The sequence below is a fragment of the Nuphar pumila genome, chromosome 4 (assembly GCF_984573655.1).
Source record: "Nuphar pumila chromosome 4, dmNupPumi1.hap1.1, whole genome shotgun sequence".
NCBI lineage: Eukaryota > Viridiplantae > Streptophyta > Magnoliopsida > Nymphaeales > Nymphaeaceae > Nuphar > Nuphar pumila.
In genome coordinates this window covers 133,676,487-133,699,824 of record NC_143252.1, presented here as the reverse complement: position 1 = coordinate 133,699,824, position 23,338 = coordinate 133,676,487, and the positions used below count along the sequence as shown (strand labels likewise).

At 35.3% G+C, this 23,338-nt stretch overlaps 1 protein-coding gene across 1 annotated transcript in view; it reads right to left on the bottom strand.

The window, feature by feature from the left end:
• ELF8 (binding protein) overlaps window positions 1-23,338 on the bottom strand; it is a 153,145-nt gene that overhangs the window by 37,009 nt on the left and 92,798 nt on the right. The window lies entirely within an intron of this gene.

The window sequence follows — 23,338 nt, the reverse complement described above, 5'->3', positions numbered from 1 at the left end:
TTGAAGACTTCTCAAGCTTAACACATTTTGTTATTTTTGCTCTTTATCACTCTTCTCCAAAATGGCCGACAAAGATTCAAAGATTGATCTTTCATTCAAGTTGAATGGAACGAATTATAGGATGTGGGTGGCCGCCATGGAAAATAATCTCAAAGGTAAAAAACTTTGGGGTTACGTGTGTGGAACCATTCTGGAACCACAACTAAAGCTTACAAAGAAGGAGGGAAATGAAGAGAAGGCCTTGAATGAAGAGAAGGCCAGAGCTATTCAAGAATACCAATCTAAAATGGAAGATTAGGAAAGTGAGCATGAATCATGAACAACGTGGAGCTCAAAATATGCATCAATCTTGCAAAATTCAAGAGAGCAAACGAAGCTTGATTTTTTAAGAAAGGTATGTATACTCAACAAGATCTTGCTAGACATCTTTTCTTGCAAAAAAAAATAAGAGAAACTATGCAAGGAGATATGAGTATTAGAGACTACTATAGTGTTCTATCCTCTTTATGGAATGAAATCACCCTTCTCAAACCTCAATGGGAAGGAAGTGCTACTGCCATGAGGCAAGAGCAAATGGAAAGAAAGAGATTTTTTCAATTTATTCATGGGCTTCGTCCTGAATTTGAACAATTAAGAGGGTCCCTTCTTCATAGGGCTTCTACCCCTCTTAGTGAAATATTAGCCAATTTATGCCAAAAGAAAACTCGCTTGGCCTTAAAAAAGCATATTGATAAAGTACATTCGGTCTCAAGACCGGAAAACAATGTGAGGACTTATAAACCACCTCACTTTTGGAAAAATAATAATGGTGGAGGAAAAAAGATTATTTGTCATCATTGCAATGAACCTGGTCATGTTCGACCGGATTGTCCTAAGTTAAAAAGAAATGTGGCTTCCGTTGGAGAGACTCCAAGCAAACCAAGTGAAGAACCAAAGAAGGATGGAGACATAAAAGACTCCATTACAAAACTCACTAAAGCTCTCCAACAATTTATGAGAATCAACTCCTCCACACCTTCCACTTCCGGTGCCACAATCTCATCAATCCCAGGTATGTCTTGGATTCTTGAATTGGATGCCTCTTTCCATATGACTTTAAATGCATAGCTTTTATCAAAACCAAGTTTTAATACTTTCAAATCTTTTGTTTCTACCGCCGAAGGAACATCACTAGATGTTGAAGGAATAAAAAATCGCCAAAACAAAAATTTTTATGTTCCAAAAATAAGAATTATTCTAAAACTTAATTTAAATCTTTTTTCGGTTTCTCAAATCACCGATTTTGGATGTACTGTCTCTTTTTCACAACTCATTGCTATGTGCAGGATCTCCGGTTCGAGAAGCGAATTAGGCAAGGCCATAGAAGAGGAGACCTATATTTCATAGATTTTTTGTCTTTACCATCCAAATCATTTTGTAATCATATTCAAACTAAAGATGTTGAGACTTGGCATAAGATGCTTGGTCATCCTAGCATTTCCAAGTTGTATCTCTTTCCATTCTTGGAAAAAATTTGTAATGAAAAATCTTTTACTTGCAATGATTGTATCCTTGGAAAAAATGCATTCGCTTCCATACTCACATAGTAATTTTGTTTCCAAAAGACCATTTGAACTAGTGCATTCCGATATATGGGGATCGGCACCCGTCATATCCAAAAGAGGTTATTCATATTATGTTATCTTTATTGATGACTTTACTAGATACACATGGGTATATTTTATTAAAAATAAATCTGATGTCTTTTCTAATTTTAAAGAATTTCATGCACTTATTCAAAATCAATTTCAAAGCAACATAGCTATTTTTAGATCTGATTCCAGAGGGGAATATATGTAAAAAGAATTTCAACACTATTTCAAACTAAATAAAATTATACATCAAAGGTCTTGTCCAAAAACCCCTCAACAAAATGGTCTTGCTGAGAGGAAGCATAGGCATCTCATTGAAACAAAAAGGATTCTTCTTGTTTCAAAAGGTGTTCCAAAATTTTTTTGGGTTGAAGCCATTCTTACCGCCACTTATCTCATAAATTGTATGCCTTCGTCCTCTCTTAAAAATATTTCTCCTTTTGAAAAATTGTTGAAAATATATCCGAATAAGAGACTAAGAATTTTTGGTTGCAAGTGTTACGTTCTCTTTCGAGGACAAGATAAACTATAACCAAAAAGCTCTTGAATGTGCTTTCATTGGCTATGATGAGAATAAAAAAGGTTATAGATGTTATGATATACAAAACACTAAACTCTATGTCTCTAAAAATATAACCTTTCTAAAAGATCAAAATGGTTTTTAAATTCAAAAGTCTAAAGAAGAAGAAGATTATTTTTTTCTATTTGACTTAGTACCTAGAACTAAGCCTAACAATGATTTAATTTGTGATGACAATCAAATTGATGATTTGTCTCCCATAATTGATGATTCTCCTAATAAGAATCCTAATGACATTCATGTTTATACTCGGTGTGAGGGAAATGAACACCAAAATGCCTTTGATAGATACTCTCAAGATCTCCCCTTAGAAGATCAAGTTGAAGAAACTCGACTTAGGCGATCCCCTAGAAATAGTAGACCTCAAAAATTTGTGTCAAATGACTCTTTTTCTCCAATATATAGAACTTGCTTAATGATGATACACTCTTATGATGAACCTTCTAATTTTAAAGAAGCTATGCAAAACTCACATTGGATTGACGCTATGACATTAGAACTAGAAGCTCTCAAGAAGGCAAATACTTGGATCATAGTAAGTCAACCATTAAGAAAAAAAGTTATTGGGTGTAGATGGGTATATAAGGTCAAAACTAAAAGTGATGGAACATTAGAAAGATACAAAGCAAGGTTGGTTGCTAAGGGATACGCCCAAGAATATGAAGTTGACTATGAGGGAACCTTTGCTCCGGTAGTTAGGATGACAAGTGTATAAACTTTCATTGCTTTAGCATCCATCAAACAATGGCCTATCTATCAACTTGATGTTAAAAATGCTTTTTTAAATGAAAATCTTAATGAAGAAGTGTTTATGAATCCTCCGCTGGGTCTTGATATTGGTAAAGGAAATGTTTTAAAACTCAATAAAGCTCTTTATAGTCTCAAACAAGCTCCAAAAGCTTTGTATGATTTATTTAGCAAAGTTGTTCTTGCTAATGGTTTTTCCTCTTGTTATACTGATACTGCTTTATTTGTTAAGACTGCAAGAGATCACATCACTATTTTATTGTTATATGTGGATGATATGATTATCACTGGAAATGATAAAAAAGACATTGCCCTTATTAAAAATATTCTCAAGAAAAATTTTGATATGTTTGACCTTGGTTTCCTAAGATATTTTCTAGGGATTGAAGTGGCATATTCTCCAAGGGGGTATGTGCTATCTCAGATGAAGCTTGGATCTGACATTATTGCTCAGTCTAACCTAACTGATGACAAGAAAGTGGAGACTCCAGAAATAATCAATGCCAAGATGAGAGCCAATGATAGAACTCCTTTAGAAGATCTCACTCCTTACCGTCAGTTGATTGGTTCACTTACATATTTGTCCATCACAAGGCTAGACATTACTCATGTTGTTCATACGGAGGCGGAGGCGGAGTACCGAGCAATGGCCACCGCTACTACCGAACTTATCTGGTTGAGAAGTCTACTCAAAGATATAAGCGTCCTTTTTCCACTCCTTCGAAGCTGTGTTGTGATAACAAGAGTGCTATCTACGTTACTAGCAATCACACCTTTCATGAACGAATCAAGCACATAGAGATGGATTGCCATTATGTTCGTGATGAATTCTTAAGGGGTACCATTCAACTACCCTATGTTGCTTCTGAGTATCAGCTCGTAGACTTCTTCACCAAAGCCTTGCCATCGCCTCGCTTCTACTTTCTCCTTAGCAAACTCTCGGTGATCTCACCGTGTGTTTGAGGGGGGGTGTTAAATTATATTGTAATTTCTCTCTCTCTGTCTCTCCATATATATATATATATATATATATATATATATATATATATATATATATATATCTGTGTGTGTGTCTACCTAGATATATATATTTTAAAATACCCACTAGGGGTAAAATAGTCTTTTCCATGTAACACGCATATTCCTCTTGGAATATGCTTTTTCTTTTCTTTCCTTATTTTTTCTTTTTCCTTTTTCCTTTTTCTTTTCATCTTGGAGGGGTCCCACCATAAAGTCGTTAGACCCCTCCAACGGTCATAAATATGACTCTTAGAGGGGGGAGCCCATCCTTGGGTCCCATTTTGTCTATAAATAAATGGGCATGCCCCATGTATTCTTGGGCTTCTTCGAAGCTATTCTCAATAGAAGATCTATTTTTTTTACCTCTCTCACTTCTGCTTTTTGCCATTTAGTGGCTTATTGTATTTTTGCCCATTAGTGGCTCTTTGCTTGACTGCTTGCGCATTTGCTAGTCACTTTGTGACTCTTTTATATTTCGTGACAAAGAGGTCATCCAAAACAAATGAGCCCGGTTCCAAGATGCATCAGAAGCACTGACACCAATATCGGTGATATTTTAAAAATATCATGAGAAATATTGATATTTTAAGATAGCCGATATTAAAGGGAATATTTTGCGATATTTTAAAAAATCACCGGAAGACAAAATATCGCACTATTATCACAATAATAGCAGTATATTTTTTAGAAAAACTCTTTTATTTTAAGTTTGCATTTCCTATTTTTTCTTTCTTTTATATTTTAAAACCTTTAAAACATCTTTCTTTACATTTTTGGAAGAAAAACCATGCAAAACTTATTATTTTCATTTTTTTTGTTATTTATATTTTTTCAAATTTTTCGAGTTTTTTCAACTTTTGAATATCTCTCCGAGAAATATCCTTGCCAAGATAATATCTTGAATGATATACTATGATCAAAAGTACATGTTCAAAAAGCAAGAAAACAAAAGGAGATGGTGTGCAATTTTTTGTACATCCCAATCTAATTGGTCTGATCCACTTTATGTCCAAGACTGCCATTTTTTTCTTGACATAGAGGCAAAGCTGAGAGTGAAATGTCAGCAGGTCAGCCTTTTCAAATATGCCACCAAACGTGGAAAAGCCACTACCACCACACCATCTTCCATTTCTTGCCTCTTTTCTTAGCCCAAGGGGCCATTAATTGGTGACCTATGTCACATAGGTGCAGGTGCTGGTGCGGATGTGGGTACAGCTGCAGGGAGGATATATATATATATATATATATATATATATATATATATATATATATAATTAACAATTTAAAGTTAACAATGTGTATTTGTATGTATTTATATATATAATATAGATCAAAATGGACTTGATTAGGGTTAACTGAATATACTTTTGGATAGAAATGGACCTCAGTGTGGTTGACTTCACCTAACACAAAGGAAACTGTGTCCAAGTGTCGCACCAGCGGGTGTGGTGTAATGAAATGGTGGTCTTCCACAAAAGCAAAAGAAATCTTCAAAAGAGTGTCTATTGGAGACACTTCAAGCATAACCCATAAAAAGGTAAAAATGGAAGAATCACACTAAAATAAATAAATCTTTATATCTTCACAAGAAATGCTTAAGAAGCATTAATACAAAGTGGAGGGGGATCACCCCTATTTATACAAATGGAAGAAATGAAAGAGAGCACTCCTTGAGAGTCGTTGGACCTATCCAACGACTCTAAATATAGCCGTTGGACTAGGTCCAACGACTACATTGCTAGTCAAGTCCTAGTTGGGACTTGACTAGAATGTAATGTCTAGTTCAAAATGAACTAATCAATACAACAACAACAACTACGCCTTCATCCCAAAACAATTGGGGTCGGCGATATGAACCAACAAAGAAAATCATTCTGGGTCTTCCACATGAATCCTTCTCCTCCAATCATTTCTATCCAATGCCATGTCCTCGGTGAGGTTCAAAGCATTCATATCCTTTCCTATCATCTCCATCCAAGTCTTCCTAGGTTTACCCCGACCTCTTTTAACTAATATATTTTCCCATTTTTCAATCCTTCTAACTGGAGCATCATTAGGCCTTCGCCGAATATGTCCAAACCACCGTAAATGATTCTCTCTCATCTTATTTTCAATGGGTACAACGCCTACCTTCTTAAGTATCTCCTCGTTCTGAATCTTATCTTTTATTGTATTTCCACACATCCATCTAAGCATACGCATCTCAGCTACACTCATTTTTTGAATATGATGTCTCTTGGCAACCCAACATTCCGTACCATATAGTAAAGTGGGCCTAATAGTCGTCCTATAAAACTTTCCCTTCAACCGCAATGGCATTCTACGATCGCACAACACTCCAGTTGCACTTTTTCATTTAATCCACTAGACCTTTATCCTATGATTTACATCTTCATCAATTTCTCCATACTTTTGAATGATGGATCCCAAATATTTGAAACAATCATCCACCGGTATTTCTTGCTCACCAAGCTTGACTACACTCCCATCACTACTTCGTTGCTTACTAAACTGACATTCCATATATTATGTCTTACTCTTACTCAACTTAAAACCTCTTGCTTCCAATGTCTATCTCCATAATTCTAACTTAGCATTAACCCCAGCTCTTGACTCATCAATCAAAACAATATCATCAGCAAACAACATACACCACGACACATTTTCTTGAAATGATCTCGTAAGCTCGTCCATCACTATAGCAAATAGGAAAGGGCTTAAAGCAGATCCTTGATGTAACCCAACCGTTATAGGAAAATTGGTTGTCACCCCTCCACAAGTGCGGACATTGGTTACTACTCCTTTATACATATCCTTAATTATACTAATGCACTTGAGAGAAACACCTTTCTTCATCATTGTCCACCAGAGAACGTCCCTAGGTACTCTATCGTATGCCTTCTCCAAATCAATAAAAACCATATGCAAATCTTTGTTTCTCTCTCTATTTCTCTCAATAAGTTGTCTAAGAAGATGTATAGCTTTCATAGTTGATCTTTCAGGCATAAAACCAAATTGATTCTTCGATATCATGACAACCTTCTTCAACCTAGACTCAATCACCCTCTCCCAAAGTTTCATAGTATGACTCATGAGTTTTATACCACGATAGTTTGTGCAATCTTGTATATCACCCTTATTCTTATATAGAGGCACCAAAATGAACTAGTCAATAAATAAAATAAAAGAAATAAAAAGAAAATATATATATATATAATATAATATTATATTATTATTATTATATATATTATATATATTACATTTTAACACTCCCCCTCAAACTTACGGTACAATGAGTGAAAGTTTGTTTAAGAGAAAGTGAAATCTAGGAGCAGCAAGAGGTTTGGTGAAGAAGTTTGCTAATTGGTATTATGATGTAACATAAGGTAGATCAATGGTTTCATGTAGATATTCCTCTTTGACGTAGTGAAAGTCAATCTCAATATGTTTGGTGCATTCATGAAATGTCTGGTTGTTGGCAATATAGATTGTACTCTTGTTGTCAGAACACATTCTTGAAGCATATATTGCTTCAACTCCTATGTCAGCATGTAGACGTCTAAGTCAAACTACTTTCATTGTCGTGGTGGCCATGACTCTATATTTAGCTCCAGTAGAGGAGAGAGACCTATTGCTTTTTGTATATCTACGAAATTAATGATTCACCTAAGAAAACACAAAAACCAGTGGTTGGGTGTCTATTATTGAGATCACCCCCCAGTCTGCATCAGTATAGGCAATTAAATCTAAAGACGACAAAAAAGATAAGAAGAGTCCTCGTGAAAAGAAAGACTTTATGTATCTAATAACACGCAAGATTGCTCCCATGTGAACAAAGCTGGGAGCATGATGAAATTCACTATTTGTGTGTACATCGTGTGTTATATCTGGCAGAGTAATGGAGAGATAAGAAAGTGCTCTGATAAGCTGTCTATAAGGAGTGGGATCATCAAGAGGTTCTCCATCATCAATCCTCATTTTGATGTTGACAGCTTCTAGAGTGTCTACTTTTTTGTCATCTATGATTCCAAAACTGGAAACAATATCAAAGACAAATTTAGACTCAGATATTAAATACCCACAAGGGGAATAAGCAACTTTAATTCCTAAAAAATATCTTAATAAACCTAAGTCAGCCATTTCAAAATCAGTTTTAAGAAGAGTTTCGATGTTTGCAACTTTCTGTTTGTCGCCTCCGATAATGATCATATCGTCCACATAGAGAAGGAGAACAATAATACCTGCATCAGAATTCTTAATAAACAAAATAGTGTCAGTCAACAAGATTGAAAACCAATATCAGTCATAATACGACTAAATCTGTCATACCAGGCTTTTGGTGCCTATTTAAGACCATAAAGGACTTTTTTCTAAACGAAAAGTTTTACCCTTAAGGATACTAATACCAGGTGAAGCTTCCATGTGTACTTCTTTAATTAGATTTCTATTGAGAAAAGCAATTTTGACATCCATCTGAAATATGGGTCATTTTCTAATAGAGGCCAAAGTTATTAAAATTCTAACATTGGTCATACGAGCAACATGGGCAGAAGTTTCTTCATAATTGATGACGTACTCTTGGGCATACCCTTTGGCCACTAAACGGGCTTTATACCTTTCAAGAGTTCCATTACTATTGGTTTTGACTTTGTAGACTCATCGACAACCTATAGGTTTTTTACCTAGAGGAATATCTTGAATGGTCCAAGTGTTAGCCTTTTCTAATGTGTCCAATTCTGTTTTCATAGCTTCTACCCATTCTATATGGTTTTTGGCTTAAGAATAGCATGATGGTTCAACATATGATTGTATTAATGCAATAACTGTCCTGTATGTCGGTGAAAATGATTCGTATGACACAAATTTTTCAGGTCTAGAAATTCTGGATGACCTTTTGGTTGGTACTTCGGAATATTTTCTAATGCATATGGAAGATTTGACCCTTTACGTTTTGAATATTGTAGACTAATGTCCCTATGGGTTTGCTCTTCAGTATCATCATTATATTCAACAACAATAGGACTTTGATCATTGTCAAAGTCACGTTCAAGATCTCATTTATTGGATTTTGAAGTCAAATCTATTAAAAAGGAATATTCAGTGACTTCCTTGGGTTTTTTGAATTCAAAAAGACTTTCTTTCTATAGGAAAGATACATTTCTTGATACATAAAATTTTCCATTTTGGAAATCAAAACACCTATAGTCTTTTTTATTACCGGCATATCCTAAGAAAGCACAAGGAATTGCACAGGAAGAGAGTTTGTCATTCTTGTTGGTGAAAACAAAACATTTGCATCCAAAGACTCTTAATCTAGAATAATTAGGAGATAAGTTGACAAATTTTTCAATTGGAGTTACGTTTTTCACAGAAGAAGATGGCATTCGATTAATAAGATAGGTAGCAGTTAGGGCAACTTCCGACCAAAAGTCTTTTTAAACCTGATTTGTTATTTGTAAAGTCCTAGTAGTTTCCATGATATGTCGATGTTTACGTTCGGCCAGGCCATTTTGTTGTGGTGTGTGTGGACAAGATTTTTGGTGTGCAATGCCATGTAAGTTGGGATAGTCTTTGAATTCTTTTGACATAAATTCTCCCCATGAATCAGTGCAAAAAATGAAAATATCATTTTGAAATTTATTTTTAACCATTTTATAAAATGTTTGAAAATGTAAAAAAACCTCAGATTTGTACTTAAGAAAGTAAATCCAAGTATGCCTAGAATAGTCATCGACAAAAATAACATAATATGCATATCCACCTTTTGAAATAATTTGTGAAGGACCCTAAATATCCGAATATATTAATTCAAGTGGTCTAAAGGAAACGAAAGTTCTATCATGAAATGATAATCTTTTCATTTTGCCAAGAATACAGGCTTTACAAGTAAAACTTTTAGAATTACAAAATTTTCCTTAACTTGAAAAATGTTGGATTTTAGACATATGAAGATGACCAAGTCTTTTGTGCCATAAGTCCAACTCTAGTTTTTTAATATTATAACAGAAAGCATTCTTAGGTAATTCCAAAAAATCCATGTAATAGAGTCCTTCTCTATGGCGTTCCCTGATCAACTTCCCTGACTAGCGATCCTATAATCAAATATGTGAGAAACAGATAAGATATTTAAATTCAGTTTAGGGATATATCTAACTTTTATGATAAAAAATTTCATTGTTTTTAGAAATTTTTCAAAATTTTCTATTCCTTCTATTTCAAGAGAGGTCCCATCAGCTGTGAAAACTTTTGACACACTTGAGTTACTTTTAAGACATTCAGATAAGCTATTGACATTTGAGGTCATATGAAAAGAAGCACCAGAATCAAAGAGCCAAGGAAAGTTATAGGGATCGGAGAATGATGAAACAACTGCTCCAGTTGAGGCTTCAGTTGAGGAGGATACTCTCTTGAAAAGAGGTTAAAGAATTTCCATCAATTGAGCAAACCAATGTATCATGATCCTTTGATTTTGATCCGACCGATACAACCTTCTTTTTGTCTCTTCTCTTGAGCTTAGGACATTGAAGCCTATAGTGCCCTGGTTCATGACAATGATGACAAATGACTTTTCTTTTATTAAAATCACCACCTTGTCTACTAAAGTGAGGAGGCCTATAAGTGCGCACATAGTTACCTGGTCTAGACACAACTAGAACGGAGTCATCTTCAGTTTTTTGAGTATTCTTCCTAAGTCTGTTTTCCTTCATAGTTAGTTCCTCTATAGTTTCAATGATAGAGGGAATTTTTCCACGATGTAGAAGAGCCGATTTGGTCGACTCAAATTCCGGTCTTAAACAGTTTATAAATTGATAAAAATGTTTCATATCAAGTTGCTTTTGGCGAAGCTCGATATCTTTGAAACAATGTTATTTTGGCTCAAGAAGAGCCAATTCCTCCCAAAGTTCGGATAACTCATTATAATATTCTCTAATAGTTTTGTCTTTTTAAGTCATCGTCTGGACTTTGTCTTGTAAATTGCACACATGTGCATATCTTTAAGAGAATACATATTTTTAAGATATTCTCAAGCTTTATCGGCATGCTTAAATTTAGCAAGACTAGAGCATTTTTTGATGTCAACGTTATTAATTAGCCATGACATAATCTTGGCGTGCTCTATTCTCCATTCTTTCCATTTTTTCTCGTAGGTTGCCAACATCTTATTCTTCTCTCCTTCCTTAAGAGGTACTTATTTGTCATTCTCAACTTTTGTGAGAATTAGTTTTGGTTCCGAATCGAAACCATCAACTATACCCCACAAAGTTTTTCCCGAAATGTTATGCTTCATGATTGAAGCCCACGTTACATAGTTAGTGTCATTTAATTCCATGGGTATGATGAGGATCTTATCATTGCCATCCATCTTTTACAAGGGTCTTAAAAAGAAAGAATGGATGAGAGAAGAAAAAGAAGAGAAAGATAAAAGAGGAGAAGAATGGGCATACTCTCAAAATTTTGTAGCCAAGCTTCCTCCAAAGTCCTTTCCTTCTCTAAAATGATCCCTTAGTCACGAACAAGAAGATAAAACACCCTTTGCAAAGGAAGCATGGAAAATAAAGGAAGAATCTTCAAGATCGAAAGTTCTTCAAGGCTTTGATACCATATAATGAAATGGTAGTCTTCCACAAAAGCACGAGGAGTCTTCAAAAGAGTGTCTATTGGAAACACTTCAAGCATAACCCATAAAAGGGTAAAAATGAAAGAATCACACTAAAATAAATAAATCTTTATTTCTTCACAAGAAATGCTTAAGAAGCATTAATACAAAGTGGAAAGGGATCACCCCTAATTATACAAGTGGAAGAAATAAAGGATAGCTCTTTTTAAAGCTCTCCTTGAGAATCGTTGGACCTAATCCAACGGCCGTTGGACTAGGTCTAACGACTTCATTGCTAGTCAAGTCCTAGTTGGAACTTGACTAGAATGTAATGTCTAGTTCAAAATGAACTTGACAATAAATAAAATAAAAAAAATAAAAAAGAGAATAAAAATATATATAATAATAATAATATAATATTATTATAGATATTATATATGTTACATTTACATTTTAACATGTGGTGCCCTGTTAGAAGAGTCTGTGTGACATAGTTGGTGACAAATAGTTATGATGCTCTAGTTGGAAAGCCCTACAAGGAATTTAAGGATGCAAACAACCATAATAGATGATGAATTCCTCGTTAGCTTCACATATACAATCTAGAGGCAAGACTAAAACTCTCCCTCCTTTTGAAAAGAGTATTCTCGTATGATGCCCAAGAGGCAAAAGTAGCCACACCTAGGATTCAGTTGGGGGCTCACACTATGTCACATGAACACTTCATTCACCATTTGTATCCCATATCGACACGATACGAGATTCAGGCACTTCGTGGACACAACACGACATGGGCACAATCAACATTGTGACATCAACTTTATCTATTTTCCTTTATGATCTTATTTACTTATCTCATATTTACTAGAACTTTTTTTCTTTTAAGATTTGTCATCAATTATTAAATTTCAATTTCAATTTACTTTCATTATTTGATGCAAGGTTGTCTCTATCATGCCATATTGTACGATACAACACGATATGTATCGTTACTTTTTGCCTTAACGATACGATACACACTTGTATCGTGATACAAGTGTGTATCATACCCGTATTGGGTGTATCATATGATACACCCCGTATCGTGCAATACACCCCGTATCGTGCGATATGGACCTGACGCACTTAAAAAGATCTAAAACTTACACTTTTTCATTTGGGGTTTAAAAGGCCTCTTAAGGGCCGAGTTCTACACATGTGTAGAGGCAGTAGGAAGGAAACCCATGCACCCTAGGTGCTGTGAGATCAATTTGAGGGCCAATTCGTGTGCAAGGGTGAAGGATTTTGCGATTTTCTCAAGAGTGCATTTTCACCAATTTGTTTCACTCAAGGAAGTAGGTTAAGATAAAAAAAATCTTTATTGTTTGCTTACTATTGAGTGTTTTTGGGGAAAGATAGCTTCAAAAGACCCGGCATGGCAATGGGGCACTCAAGTAATAAGTGAAAACGCTTAAAAATCAAGTGCAACTATTGTTAAATTAATTTTTTTATGGTATCTCTCAGTTGAAGCATCATTTCGCTGGACATAGCATAATGTGCAAGCATGCACATCAAAGAAATTGATGGATGTCGTAAAATGTCAATGCCAACAATTACGTGATGATCTGAGAGAAAAAAGACAAGAAAGAGAGATGAATGAGGCATAAATGGGGTATGTGGAGCCCTAAGAGGATGTCTATTATGAAGATGAGCTCCCTACTTCTGATCATGCAACCCAAAGCATAGGATCAGAAGTAGGAAGTTCTACAATGAAATTCATCCGACGTTTCCACTATCAAATTCACTACTTCTGATCCATAAACCTGGAGGGGGGGGGGGGGGGGGGGAGAGAGAAAAAAGAAGAAAGAAGGCCGAAGGAGAGGAGGATGAGATCATCTTTCTCCAGCCATCCGACGTTTCCACTATCAAATTCATATTCTTTTTCGATCTACACGTATGGTACGGGTTTTTGCTCTTGATTCAAGTGAAAAATTGAATATAGATTGGATTTCCATGCAATATTTTGGTGAAAATCCATGAAAAAAGAGTAAATTTAGATGTTTACTCTAAAATACATGGATGAGGATTTATGGATCCTCTTTTATGGATGTATTTTTTATTTTATATATCTTGCCAAAAATATATTTTTGTACATGCTTATTTCAATGCCAAAACAGAATTTTATTTCATGATAAATATGGCATCTCATGTGTTCGTTTCTTAGTAGATTTGACTCCTACGATTCTCCTAATGTATAAGTGGTGGGATGCATATAGGCATGTGAAAGAAACCTGTTTATGCATGCATATCTATATAAAAATCTTTATGAGTGTGTTGGTAGCTTGATGAATTTGAGCATACTTACATATTAATATGTTCATGCACCCATACTTGATCTTGAATGTGCTTATGGCTGCATACTATGCATATTTGAATGTAGCATTGCCTGTACCTGCATACATGATATTAAATATGCATATCCATGCTTACTTGTGTATAAATTTATATATGCAAGCATTTTTGTATGGTATATGCATAAGAGTTGCATACTTGGACTGAGAATCCATATATGCATGCATGTTCATGTTTAAATTTCTGTATCACGAAGTTTTTCCCTGGTCCATGTTTAATTTTTTTTGCCGTTACTGGGCTCAATGGCGACCCAGCCGAGTTATGCACGACTGGCCTGTCATGAGCTGGCAGACCTGCACAGGGTCAGCCTGTGCAGCACCTGCCAGGCCTAGTTTCTGTTTAAAAAAAAAACTAAAAGTAAAACTAAACTTTTTGTTTAGTTTGTTGGGCTGGCAGGCAGCCCAGCTGAGTGACACTTGGCTGACTGTCAGGCCCTGACAGGGTGCCCACAGGCCCTGTCTGGGCCTGTGTAGTGACTACCAGGCCCAACCGACTGGGTCGACTGCATGCTGATTTAAAAAAAAAATTAAGGGGTTTTGTGTCTGGTGTGGGCTGTAGCTGGGCATGCTTGGGCCCTGTCAGGCCCAGTCGAGCCACTCGGCTAGATTGGTGTAGGTTTGGTAGACCCCTGCCAGGCCCAGACTGCATGATGGCTTTTAGAAAAAAAAAATCAGATTTGGTACTTGACCAAAGTCTTTTCAGTTCATGCACATCCTTCATGCATATACGAATATGGAACGAAATTTCAGCAGGCATGATAAATTCCAGATGTGGCCTATTCGAATTAAACTTGGTTTTATGCATGTAAAGGAGTGATAATTTGCACGTGTAAACACGATGTGTTATGCGTAATCAAAGTATGATTGTAAAGTGCTTCATGTACATACTTGAATTTTTATGCTTTTGCATGAATGTTCACAGGTTTTGTTATTATAATTCATGAATGAAAGCATACATTTAACATGAATATTTGAACTGAATGGAAACATGCACTTGGCATGATTGTGTGAACTCATGCACATGCATATGAATATTACTGTTCATGCACATCTCTAAATTGGCATATATGAATGTGCATTGAGAAGCATTTGAAAGGAATGCATAGTGACATGTTATTCATGATTTTTGCACAAAAATGCATCGATGATCAAAGTGGATCATCGTAGGCCGTGTGAGCCTTGAGCATGTGTTGCTCTTTGTTTGAGTTTTATGCATTGCAAAAATCAAATGTGAAATTATTGTTCTTATTGCACTGTTCTAAGTTGTCACGAGCTGTGGTCCCGTGAAGAGCTTCGCATGTTGATTTGCGAACATGTGTTATTAATTCTGTATGTTGAATTGCAAATTTAAGGAATATGAATTAATAACAAGATAAAAGAAATTCAAAAGAATAGTGCAATCTACACTTTCTTGATGTCCCTTCTATAGTATGAGAATCTTGGACATTGCAGTTTTGAAAAACCGTGAAGATACTAAAACTCCGTATGCGTTGTTGTTACCTTTAAACCCGATATTAAGATTCTTCTCTTGGTCACGGTTTTAGGAAGAATCTGTCATTTTACCTGAGGGTGGTGTGTAAACACAGTTGTTGTTTTTGTATACCAAGAAAGTAGTACTTGTGGATGTCCCTGATGTCCTGGCATTAGATGTGGATTTCTAATGTTCCGAAGACTGTTTCTGTCGAGGGTTAAATTTAGAAACTAATAATAAAATGCAAATTGTGTGGCAAGCTACAACTGGAGACCCACTTGACCTCAAAAAATTTTACCCATTTAGAGTATCCGTAGGCAACGGTAATAAAAAGAAGAACTTAAATTGTGTGCATTTAGTAGGAACATGCATATAAAAAAAACTCTGATAAAAGATAATAATTTATTCATACATGTGCATTGAAATCATAAATATTCTTGTGATGCATTAGATCATTCATATTTACTTATTTTCTTATTTGTGGTGTATTGATGATTGCATGATAATTGCTCTATATTGCATGATAAATGTCTTTATTGCTTAATTGATGTTCCCTATTGATAATAATTATTCACTCTTGTTTAACAATTGATCTCTGTTTCTTAAATGATTACTTAAATTATGAATTTGTCATGACTGCATCCCTCTAAACTATTGCATGAATCTTATTTGTTTTCTTTGTACTTATTTGTTTCATTAGAGAGATTCGTACACAGAATTCTTTAGATTCTAACACCCCTACTTATGTATTTTTACAGTCCCTGAAGCACAATGAAGGGATTTATTTTGCGAGGAGCTACGAGGGCTATGCGACTTCTTGACAGACTTTTCTTGTGACAGTGTGGCTGTTTTTTCTGCTTTATTTATATTTTATTTGCTTATGTCTCAGACTTTTTACACTTTAATAAATAAAGTGTGTGTTTGGTTTAGATGATGGGTATAAGATCTCTTATGATGGTGGTTGTGTTTAAATTGTAAAGGCTCTGGGTTTCTGAGAATGTTTCCACAATTGTATTAAAAAACAAAAAAAAAATTGCCACTTTTTCATGAGTATGAGTTAGGGTCGTTACAAACAGGTGAATATCGTAGTTGAGAGATGGTTTTATGATGCCTGTATTCCTTTTAATGCGGCAAATTCATTTTATTTTCAGGTCATGGCAGATACCATAACCAGTATCGAGCCTAGATACAAGATGCCTTCATATCATGCTTTAAGAGAAAAGATTTTATATGCCAATGTGAATGAAGTGAAGGCTTATTGTGATGAGATGAGGCAGTCATAGAGAGAAACTGGGTGTAGCATCATGGCAGATAGAAAATCGAAGACCATGATAAATTTATTTGTCTATTGTCCCAAAGGAACCATATTTTTTAAATCAATTGATTTGTCTAATACGCCCAAGACAGCAGATGTATTGTTGAGGGATTTTTACCAGGTTGTAGAAAAGGTTTAGACTCAAAACATTGTATGGTTCATTATTGATAACGCAACAAATTATAGGGCAACAGGTAAAGAATTGGCAAAAAAAATTGGGTCATTCTTTTGGACCTCGTGTGTTGCCTATTGTATATACCTCATGCTTGAGGACATTGGCAGCATGGATGAGGTACATCAGAGAGTTGAATGCTACCAAGATATTACTAAATTTATTTACAATCATGCATGAGTTTTGAGCCTAATGAGAAAGTACACTGATGGTAGTAAGTTAATTCGTAGTGCAGTTACTAGATTTGCTACGAATTTTTCGACAGTGCAAAGTTTAGTAAATAATAAGTCTGCACTAAAAAAAATGTTTTCATCAGATGAGTGAATGCATATCCCCATGCACAAAAAAGAAAACTCAGAAAAAGTGTAGATATTGTATTCAGATGTGAATTTTGGATTCATGCGTGAAGTTATTGAGAATAACTACACCTTTGGTAAAGGTATTTTGATTGGTTGACCATGAAGACAGACCTACTATGGGTTATCTCTATGAAACCATGGATAAGGCAAAAGAGGTTATTAGAGATAATTTGAAGGGGAAGAAAAAATTCTACATACCTATATGAAACATCATTGATCATAGGTGGACTGAGCAACTTTATCAACCTCTTCATGCTGCAATATACTATTTAAATCACGCATTTAGATACTTTCCTACTTTTAAAATGGACAAGGAAGTCGATAAGAGACTTTTTGGCTGAACTCTGATTATAGCATTCAAGATCAAATTCATAAGGAAATAGAAACTTATGATAATGAGTGTATGATATGGGGAGACCTGTCGCAGTGTGAAACCGTCCCACAATACATCCAGGTAATTTATTTTGTCTATTTCAATTTTAATTTCAAATTCTTATTTAGTTATGATGTTTTGTATGATTGTATATTTGTTATTGTCTTATAATTCATTTCTCATTTTCTTGTTTTTTAAGACATGTGGTAGGCCAAGTTTGGAAGTAATGTTCCAAATCTGAGAGCTTTTGTCATTCGCATTCTCAAACATGTAGTGCAAGTGGATACGAGAGAAACTGGAGCATTTTCAAGCAAATCCATACCAAAAGAAGAAACAAATTAGAGCACAAAAGGCTCAATGACCTCGTCCACATTCGCCACAACTTACGCCTGAGGCAGAGGTTTATAAAATGGTCAAGTTTATTTGTCATTTCTATTCAAAACTCAACTAATTTTAATTTTTTCATATCATCTTTTTAGGAAAATCAAAAAGTTATCAGCAAGGAGGCACAAAGAGCAATTTTATCCCATCAGTTTGGAACATTTTGATGAATTGGATGCATGGGTTGAAGAAGCAGAGAGTCTTTTAAATGAAAAGGATATTCAATGGATTAATATGGAAGGAGTAAAAGAGGTAAATGATGAAGACCCCACGTATCTCGAAGACAACGTGGATGTCTAAGAATAAGATAATGATGATGAAGATTATTGATGTATCATGTTTTATTAAAAAACTTGTTTTTGTGAGTTGTTTTTGTTTATATAATATGAAAGTATGACATAAATGCTTGATATGTGATTTTATGTATGTAATTTGTGTAATTCATTATTATTTCATGTGATGATTTTTTTAGAATGTTTACTAAAGTTTTATGTTTTTTCTTGTTTTTTGGATTTTTTTGGATTTTTATTAAAAATTTATGATACAATACGGTGTTACTATTGGGTCAACCGATACGGGTAACAATACGCTACTTACAACCTTGATTTGATGCTCCTAATTATAGCAATTTAGAATTGTTGTTTTATACATACACACATTAATGTGTGTGTACAACAGTGTTCCTTGAAATGAAATGGGGATCTTCGAAACACGAGCTTTGATTAACAAGAGCAAGTGTCAAGAATGACACTAAAGCATAACCCTTAAAAAGGGTATAACTGGAAACAAAATAAAAATAAAAAATGTATTCTTTATTGATATGAAAAACCAATTGCTTAAGAAGCATTGGAGTAAAATACAAGAGGGGCTGCACCCCTTTATATACACAGCTGAAAGAGGACTCAATAGAGCTGTTGGGCACAGTCCAACAGCTCTATTTAGAGCTGTTGGAATGTGTCAGTCCAACAGCTCTATTAAGAGCTGTTGGACTGTGTCAGTCCAACAGCTCTATTGCTAGTCAAGTCTGGACAGGACTTGACTAGCAACAGTCATTCTAGTTCAAACTGAACTAGATGACATAAAAACAAAAAATAAAAATAAAGGAAAAAAATACAGAAAAGAAAGAAATTAAAAATGTATTTATATATATATAATAATATAATATTATTATATATACATATATGTACAGTTTTACATTTTAACACTCCCCCTCAAACTTACGGTACAATGAGCGAAAGTTTGTCTAAGAGAAAGTGAAATCGGGGAGCAGCGAGAGGCTTTGTAAAGAAGTCTGCTAACTGATATTCTGAAGTGACATATGGCAGATCAATTATCCCGTGTAGATATTCCTCTCTGACGTAGTGACAATCCATTTCGATGTGTTTGGTGCGTTCGTGGAATGTTCTGTTACTGGCAATGTAGATCGCACTTTTGTTGTCACAACACATTTGTGAAGCCTTTGTTGCTTCAACTCCCATGTCAGCAAGCAGTCGTCGGAGCCAAACTACTTCCATGGTCGTGGTTGCCATGGCTCTGTATTCAGCTTCGGTGGATGAGAGAGATACCTTCTGCTGCTTTTTACACCTCCACGAGATTAATGATTCCCCTAAAAAGACACAAAAGCCAGTGGTTGAGTGTCTGTTATTGGGATCACCTCCCCAATCAGCATCAGTATATGCAATTAAATCAAGAGAAGAGGAGGAAGATAAGAAAAGTCCTCGTGAAAGAGAGGACTTGATGTATCTGATAATACGCATGACTGCTCCCATATGAACAGAAGTAGGAGCATGTTGAAATTGACTTGCTGTATGAACAGCATGTGCTATATCTGGTCTGGTAATGGATAGATAGGAAAGTGCCCCGACAAGCTGTCTGTAAGGAGTAGGGTCTGCAAGAAGTTCTCCATCATCAATCTTCATTTTAACATTAACAACTTCTGGAGTGTCAACTTTCTTATCATCAGTAATACCAGACCTGAAAACAATATCAAAAGCAAATTTAGTCTGAGATAATAAATATCCTCTAGGAGAATAAGCAACTTCAATGCCTAAAAAATATCTCAACAAGCCCAAATCAGTCATTTCAAAATGAGATTTAAGAAGTGTTTTGATTGTTGCAACTCCCTGTTTATCGCTTCCGGTGATGATCATATCATCCACATAGAGAAGAAGCACAATGATCCCTGCATCAGAATTCTTAATAAACAAAGCAGTGTCAGTTAAACAGAATTGAAAACCAATATCAATCATAACACGACTAAACCTATCATACCAAGCTTTTGGTGCTTGTTTAAGTCCATAAAGAGCTTTTTCTAAGCGAAGGACTTTACCCTTAGGAATACTTAGACCAGGAGGGGGTTCCATATATACTTCTTCAACTAGCTTTCCATTTAAAAAAGCATTTTTGACATCCATTTGAAAAATAGACCATTTTTTGATAGAAGCTAAGGCAATTAAGGTTCGGACAGTAGTCATACGAGCCACCGGAGCAAAGGTTTCTTCATAATCAATCCCATATTCTTGGGCATAACCTTTGGCTACTAAACGGGCTTTATATCTTTCAAGAGTACCATCACTCTTGGTTTTAATTTTATAAACCCATCGACATCCTATAGTTTTCTTCCCTGGAGGAAGATCTTGAATATTCCATGTAGAAGCCTTTTCAAGTGCATCTAATTCAGCTTTCATGGCTTCTATCCATTTGATATCATTTTTTGCTTGAAAATATGTGGATGGTTCTTCATATGAGTGAATTAATGCAATAACTGCCCTATATGTGGGTGAGAAAGACTCGTATGATACAAACTTTTCTGGAGGCCTCGAGATTCGGGATGATTGACTAGTTGGAATGTTAGAATATTTCTCAAGTGCACATGGAGTATTAGACTCTTGTCGCCTGGAATATTGAATACTAGTATCTCTATGAACTTCTTCATTTTCAACATTAAGATCAATAATTCTGTGATCATCATCAAAGTTACAATCAAGGTCATATTCATCAGATGTTGATGTTAGATCTAGCAAAAAGGAGTACTCAGTGACGTCTTTTAATTTTCTAAAATCAAAGAAGCTCTCCTTTTCAAGAAAGGAAACATTTCTAGACACATATAGTTTATTATTTTTGAAGTCAAAACATCTATAACCTTTCTGGTTTTCAGCATATCCTAAAAAGGCACAGGGAATCGCACGAGGGGAAAGTTTATCATTTTTGTCAGTAAATATGAAACATTTGCACCCAAATATTCTTAATCTAGAGTAGTCTGGAGAAATGTTCATAAGTTTTTCAATGGGAGTGATATTTTGTAACGAAGAAGATGGCATCCTATTAATGAGATAGGTGGCAGTTAAGGCAGCTTCTGCCCAAAAGTCTTTAGGGACTTGATTTGCTATTAATAAAGTTCTAGTGGTTTCTATAATATGGCGATGTTTTCGTTCTGCCAGTCCATTTTGTTGAGGTGTATAAGGACAAGATCTTTGATGTGTGATGCCATGCAATTTAAGATAATTTTGAAAATCTGTGGATAAAAACTCTCCCCCTGAATCTGTGCGAAAAATAGTAATATCATTTTGAAACTTGTTTTTAACCATATTATGAAAAGTTTGAAAGTATGAAAATACTTCAGACTTATGTTTGAGAAAGTACATCCACGTATGTCGGGAGAAATCATCGACAAAAATAACATAGTAAACAAATCCTCCTTTAGAAATTACTGGTGCAGGACCCCAAACATCCGAGTGTATTAATTCAAGTGGTCTTGAAGAGAAAAAGGTTCTGTTCTGAAATGGTAATTTTTTCATTTTGCCGAGAATACAATCTTTACAATCAAATGATTCAGAGTTACAAAATTTCCCTAGATTTGGAAAATGTTGGATTTTGGCTATATGTGGGTGACCAAGTCTCTTATGCCACAGTTCCAACTCTATTTTTTGAATATTATAACAAAAAGCTTTCTTCGGCATTTCCAAAAAATCCATGTAATAGAGCCCTCCTTCTCTATGGCCTTCCCCAATCAGCTTACCTGACTGGCGATCCTGTACCCAACAACCATGAGAAGAAAAAGAAATATTACACCCATAATCAGAAATTTGAGATACAGATAAAAGATTTAAATTTAATTTGGGAACATGTCTAATTTCTGGAATAAAAAATTTTTTTGTTTTATAAATTTTTTCAAAATTTCCTATTCCTTCTATTTCAAGAGAAGTCCCATCAGCAGTAAAGACCTTTGACACACTTGTTTTATTTTTAACACATTTGGATAGACTTTGATTATTTGGGGTCATATGAAAAGATGCACCAGAGTCAAGAAGCCAAGAAATTTTACCTAAATCAGAAAAAGATGAGGCTGCTGCGCCGGTTGAAGCTTCAGATGAGGAAGAGGCACCTTTGATGAGAGGCTGAAGAATCTCCATTAGTTGGGCCAGGGAAACTGGTGCATCCTGATCTTTAGGCTCCGATCCAGCAATTGCAGCTCTTTTTTCTCTCAGTTCCTTAAGTTTGGGACATTGTGGCCTGTAGTGTCCCGGTTCATGACAGTGATGACAAATAACTTTCTTCTTATCATAGTCACCATTTTGTCGGTTAAAGTGAGGAGGCCTATATGATCGAACATGATTCCCTGGTCTAGACACGGCTAAAACGGAATCATCTTCAATTTTTAAAGAACCTTTCCGGAGACGATTTTCTTCCATTGTTAACTCTTCAATAGTTTCAACAATAGAAGGAATTTTTCCCCTGTGAAGTAGGGCCGATTTAGTGGTTTCAAATTCCGGCCTTAATCCAGTGATAAACTGGTAAAAATGTTCAGCATCGAGTTGTTTCTGACGAAGCTCGATGTCTTCGGCACAATGCCACTTTGGTTCTAAAAGGGAAAGTTCTTCCCAAAGTTCGGACAACCCATTGTAATATTCACGAATAGTTTTGTCTCCTTGTGTCATCATTCGAACTTTTTCTTGGAGGTTGCACACGTGTGCAATATCTTTAAGGGAATACATATTCTTAAGGTATTCCCATGCCTTATCGGCATGATCAAATTTGGCAAGACTTGAGCATTTTTTAATGTCAACGCTATTGATAAGCCATGACATTATCTTCGCATGAGATATTCTCCATTCTTTCCATTTCTTCTCGTATGAGGCAATAGCCTTGATTTTCTCTTCTTCCGATAGAGGGACCTCTTTATCTCCCTCCTTTTTAGTAAGAGATAGCTTAGGTTCCGAATCGGAACCATCCACAATCCCCCATAAGCCTTTTCCCCATATATGGTGCTTCATGATTGAAGCCCATGTTACATAGTTCGTAT